We start from the raw sequence: 6,744 nt of genomic DNA, 5'->3' as shown, positions 1-6,744 counted from the left end.
GAAATTGTATTAATGACTTTTCTTTTAATTTTCATGGTAAGGCTCCCCAGACCATCACAGAGATTCTAAGATTTGTATATTTTCATATTTATATGTTATACATGTAGATGTCCCATAAACAGATCTAGTTGCATGTGAATTCATACATATGTAAATATCTATTAAGCAAGGCTATTTTTCATGAGGAGGCCCACAGGTTTCAGCCTCGCATAGATGAACTAAAAGGTCAGAAATTCTCCCAGGACTGTTACTCCTGGGTCCTGCCGTGCTGCCTCGCTTTGCCCTTTGTGCAGAAGCAGTTCAAAGGCTCATCATATCCCACAGCTGGACAAGACCGTTCTCTGTGGACAAGCAGAAATCCTAAGTTAGCTGTATTATTCATCCATCTACCTGAGAAGTCAAGTCCAACAGGCCTCTAACATGGTAGCAGCCTGTCACATGTTCTCTAGGTGAGAAGAGCTTGTCACATGGCCTCAGTTCTGACGTGTTCCTCCCAAAATGGAAAAGCCTCAGGCACCACATTCCTCAGATGCCTTCAGTCAAGGTGATCCTCAGTCCTACCACCTGCTGGAGATGATCTAGATCTAGCTAGGGGAAGCCAGAACCAGATATATCAGGAATGTGGGAAAATGTGCCTGGCCCTCAGATGTACCCACTTAAGCCCAGTGCAATCCCACCCTGGCAGTACTGCACCACACCAGGTGCCATTCTACCTCAGGCATATCTGCCCTGCTTTCATGGCAATGTGAGGGATGAGGATGAGCTGAGATTCCCACCAGGGAAGAGTCCCTGCTTAACTCACTCTTACACATAAACCACACTGTGTGACACTTTGGGTGTACAAAAGATGGGTTTTCAAAAGCTTTAGGAAGAGAGGCCATTTGCCCTTACAGAGTGATACATTTGATTGGGTCAGGTTAAAAGAAACCACCCATGAACTTGCCATAAGTCCAGGGCCACCTGGAACTGGCAGTGGAGAGAATCAGTGTTGGATTAAGGCATCTATTGCTACCAGTAAAGGACAAAGGGTCAAAGGGTCTCTGGCATGAATGCATGAGGGGTATATATCAAATAGGATGTTTTCTGAATACATGTTAATCTTTTTATACAGATTGTATATTAATATTAAATTATTGATAAATTTCAGACATTATAAATGCATCTTAAAACTGATATAGATTCATAGAGTAGCTATACATATTTATTAAAATATTTACAAATGAATATATTCATATAAAAGCCTATTAATGCCTTTTCTTATTTCTCTCAGGATCTGGGTACTTCAACATAATAAGCTATTTTTGCTGAGGAAGCCAAAGAGTTCTCAGCCTAGCATTAATGACCTAAGGCAGGTAGAATTCTCACAGGTTTGGTGGTGGCCCAGGGTTCCTTGTCTGGCCTTGGGTGTGAGGCTCTAACTAGGTCTTCAGCTCTGCTGCAGAATTGGCATCACTATTTTGACATCCCATGCCCCCAGCAAGACTTCAAATTAGATCTATTCTTCAACCTTTTGTCTTTGGATGCAAACCTCCACTCAGCATCTGATGTCTTAACCGTGGTATGTCAAATGCTTTAGTAGTTAGAAGGAATTGGAAATTTTCAGAGCTCTGAAAAGCTCTTTGCAAAAAGTTAGAAATCACAGGCACTGGGCTCCGCTCCGTATCTGTGTCTGATCAAGGCAATGGTCAGGTCAGTCAACCAGGGGGAGTCTCTTGATCCAGAAAGGGGAAGCCAGACCTGACTAGATCAGAAGTGTGTAACATTTAACATCTAAACAGTGCAGTCCAACCTGGGCGACACTCTCCTTCCAGCCATGAGATGTCTTACCTCATGCATATTCACAATGCCTCCATGGCAACCTGAGGGTTCTGTTAGCTGAAATTCTTCCCAGAGGGAGCATTATTCCTCCATTTACTTTCTTTGGCATGGCTGCTATATGATCCTCTTTGGGGTATTTAAAGAATTTTTTTTTAATCCTCATGGACAGTTTTGGGAAAAGAGGCTACCTCTATGCAGAATGATGTTCCTTTGGCTGGATGTGGTTTAAGAAAAACTGCTCAGATACTTGCTATCAATGAAGGGCCTCCTGGAATTGTCAGTAAAGGAACTACAATTGCTTTGGTTTTGGTTCTCCATTGTTCTCAGTAGAGGAAGAGGAGGCTCAATTGGCCCTGGCAGTAATGGATGAGTGTGCATGTTTCAGATAATACGTGTTTATTTAGGTAACAATGATATTATTCATCCAATATATCTTCATATTTAATTATGAATTTTTGTTTCTGGGTACCTATTAATGTACTTAGAAATAGATATGTTTTATATGGCAGGTACATTAATAGATACGTATTTGTATATATACTTTTCATATAAAAAGCCATGCTAATGGATTTTTGTACTTGCTCTATTGAAGCATCCCAGACTCTGATACATACATAGGTATGTAAATTAAGTTCGAATTTTACATATGCAAATATGTTTATACTTATATTTATATTTAATTATGTTCCCTCAACAGATATATTAACATTTGTGTGAAGATATAAGTATCAAAGTATATTTGCTGAGTAGTTCCTAAAGGTTTCAGCTTAGTATTGAGGTCTAAGAGATAGCTGGAATTCTCTCAGGGTTGGTAGCCTAAAGTCCCAGGTTAGGCCTTAGGCCTGGGGTTCTTTCTAGCTTTTCGCCTCCTGCATGGGCATTTCATATCCCAACCCCAACCTACAGCTGGGTTGGGCCTTTCTCCCCCAACAAGAGACAAGAAAGAACCTCAAAGTAGCTGCATGTATGAGGATACATCTTCCTGTGTGTACAGGTTCTACATTCTGTGTGATCTGGTAACACTGGTGTTGCCCATGTCTGTTGGCTTGAAGGTCTTGTCAACCAGTTTAATCTCTGAGTGCTCTTCCCAGATCTGGGAGGGCCTCAGGTAACTGGATCCCTAGCTTTCCCCAATCAAGGTAATTGTGAGAACTGCCAACCATCTGGAAGTCCCTAGCTCCAACTAGAACCTGACAAAGAAGAATAGATTGGGAATTATATAGCCATTGGCATCTGGAACAATCTTCCTGCCTTGAGCAGTCCTCAAATATACACAGTGCAATCCTACTCTGTCACTCGTGTCCCTCCAGCCAGGTGCTATCATATCTCAGGCATATTCACAATACGATCAGGGCTATCTGACTGCTCCAGTACCTGAGAGTTACCTGTGGAGAGTTACCCCGTTACCACTTGCATCAGCACCACAGTCTATGAGTCTTCTTTGGCATTCCAAGAGTGGCTTTTATCCTGATGGCCAGTTTGTGGAGAGTGATGTAATTTTGACCAGATGTGCCTAAAGGGAACTTCCCAGGTGCTTCCCTCAGCCAAGGGTCACCTACAAGCCAGTGAATGAACTTCAGGGTTTTGGGCCACCATTCCACCATTTTAGAAGAGAAAAAAAAGAATCAGTGGATCTTGACAAGAATGTATGGGAGTGCATGAATCAAATACTGCATCTCTTTAGGTTTGGGTTTGGATGATATTTATGTATATATTTATGTATTGATGTGTTTATGTTTGGATATTTAAAAATGTGCTTGTGACTTGATATAACTATAAGGATTTCTTAATAACATGCATTTGGGGGCTGGGGATGTGGCTCAAGCTGTAGCGCGCTGGCCTGGCATGCGTGTGGCTGGGGTTCGATCCTCAGCACCACATACAAACAAACATGTTGTGTCCACCGAAAACTAAAAAATAAATATTAAAATTCTCTCTCTCTCTTTAAAAAAATGAAGCTAGTGATGGAGGTATATTTCAGATTGAGGAAAGGATAAATATCACCTTTTAAGAAAAATAAAATAAAAATAACATGCATTTGTAAAGATGTACTTTTTCCTTATGCAAAACTCTCTAAAATTTTTGTTGGTATATTACATTATTATACAGAATAGATTCATCAAACCACATTCATATATGCACATAACATAATATGAGAATAGTTTATTGGCTTTTCTTGTGCTTCATTTAGTGAAGCACATGACTCAGAGATATACATGTAAAGGAATAAAATTCAATTTTTTATGTATGTACATGTTTATATGGTTGTGTGTATGTTTAATAATGTTCCATCTATAGATTTATATTGATGTCTGGGTATAGATAAATAATTATTAAACAGGTTTCTTTAATTTGATGCAGTCCCACTTACTGATTCTTGGTTTTATTTCTCATGCTTTATGGGTCTTTTTAAGGATGTTGGCACCTGTGCCAATATATTAAAGTGTTGAGCATGTTTTCTTCTAGAAGTTGAAAAGTTTCTGGTGTAATTCCTAGGTATTTGATTCACTTTGACTTGACCTCTGTGCAGGGTGAAAGATAGGGTTTTAGTTCTATTCCTCTATGCTAGATTTTCAGTTTTCTCTACCGTCTGTCAAAAAGGCTATCTTTTCTTCAATGTATATTTTTATCACCATCATCATGTATCAGTTGGATATTTCTGTGTGAGTTTATCTCTGTCTCCTATTCCATTGGTCTTCATGTTGTTTTGATGCCAATACCAGATTTTTTTCATTACAGCTCTGCAGCATAAATAGAGGCCTGGCTTCTGCTCAAACAAAAGTATAAAGAGAGCCAACATAATGGGAGAAGATCTTTTCCAGCTGCTTCTCTGATAGGGATTAATATACAGAATATATAAAGAACTCAAAAAAACTTAACACCAGAGAAACAATAACCCATTTAATAAATGGGTAAAAGAACTGAAGAGTAATAAGTACAAATGACCAACAAATACATATTTTAAATTGTTCACCATCCCTAGCAATCAGGGAAACATAAATAAAAATTACATTGAGATTTCATCTCATGCCAGTTTGAGTGGCAATCAAGAATAGTACTAATAATCAAAGCAGTATGCTCATACCTTGTTGATGGGATTGCGAATTACTCAACCAATTTGGAAAGCAGCATGAAGATTTCTCAAATGCTTAGAAACAGAACTGCCACATGACCCAGCTATCCCAGTATTCATCCTCAGTATTTATCCAAAATAACTAAAATCAGCACAGGCACATCAATGTTTATAGCAGTACAGACAACAGCCAAGTTATTGAACTAGCACAGATGCCCATCAACAGATACATGGATAAAGACAATGTAGTATATATACACAATGGAGATGTAGTTAGCCATAATGAAGAATGAAAATATAGCATACGAGGGAAAATGGATGGAACTGGAGGAAAATTATGCTAAGTGAAAAGAGCCAGACTCATAAAGTTAAGGGTCAAATGTTTTTTCGCCTATGCAGAAGCTAGGTTGGGCCTGGGGTTCTTTCTAGCTTTTTTTTTTTTGCCTCCTGCATATGCATTTCATATCCCAACCCCAACCTACAGCTGAGTTGTGCCTTTCTCCCCCAACAAGTGGCAAGAAAGAACCTCAAAGTAGCTACATGTATGAGGATACATCTGCTTATGTGTACAGAAGACTCATAGACTAGGGTGCTGATGAGAGTGGGTAAAGGGGTAACTCTACACAGGGAATTATTTCAGATATAAGTATGTCTTAATAACTTCCCCAAAAGGGGACAAAGTTGCGGAAATCTACTTTCAAAACAGACAAAGATTGAAAGCATTCCCTCTAAAAATTGAAACAAGAATGCCCTCTTTCACCACGATTATTCAATACCATCCTTGAAACTCTAGCCAGAGAAATTAGAAGCAATAAATTAAAGGGATACAAATAAGTAAAGAAGAAAACTATCACTATTTACTGATTTCATAATTCTGTATCTAGAAGATCCAAAAAATCCACCAGAAAACTTCTAGAACTAATAAATGAATTCAGCAAAGTAGCAGGATATAAAATCAACACCCATAAATCAAACGTGCTTCTATATATCAATGATGAATTCACTGAAAGAGAAATTAGGAAAACTGCCATTCACAATAGACTCAAAAAATTTTTTGAGAATCAATCTAACAAAAGAGGTAAAAACCCTTACAATGAAAACTATAGAATATTATGCTAAGTGAAAAGAGCCAGACTCATATAAAGTTAAGGGTCAAATGTTAAAGTACTTGAAGAAGACCATAGAAGATAAAAGATCTCCCATGCTCCTGGATAGGCAGAATTAATATTGTCAAAATGGCCATGCTACCAAAAGCACTACACATATTTAATGCAATTCCCATTAAAATCCCAATGACATTCTTCATAGAAATAGAAAAGGCAATCATAAAATTTATTTGGAAAAATAAGAAAACCAGAATAGCCAAAGCAATCCTTAGCAAGAAGAGTGAAGCAGGAGGCATCACAATACCAGACCTTAAACTATACTATAGAGCTAAAGGACAAAAATGGCATGGTTTTGGCACCAAACAGACACATAGACCAAGAGCACAGAATAGAAGAAACAAAGACAAGCCCACATGACTAGAGTTATCTCATTTTAGATAAAGGTGCCAAAAAACATTCACTGGACAAAAGATAGCCTATTCAACAAATGGTGCTGGGGAAAATGGAGAACCACATGTAACAAATTAAAATTAAACCTCTATCTCTCCCCTTGCATGAAACTCAAGTAGATCAAAGACTTAGGCCCTATAACAGAAACCCTGAGCCTAATAGAAGAAAAAGTAGGCCCAAATCTTCACCATGTCAGCATAGGATCTGACTTTCTTAACAAGAATCCTCAATTGCAAAAAGTAAAATCAAGAATCAATAAATGGGATGAATCCAAACTATAAAGCTTCTTCTGAGCAA

This window comes from Callospermophilus lateralis, unplaced genomic scaffold (genome assembly GCF_048772815.1).
Source record: "Callospermophilus lateralis isolate mCalLat2 unplaced genomic scaffold, mCalLat2.hap1 Scaffold_1616, whole genome shotgun sequence".
Classification (NCBI taxonomy): domain Eukaryota; kingdom Metazoa; phylum Chordata; class Mammalia; order Rodentia; family Sciuridae; genus Callospermophilus; species Callospermophilus lateralis.
Note: the sequence above shows the minus strand (reverse complement) of the source record.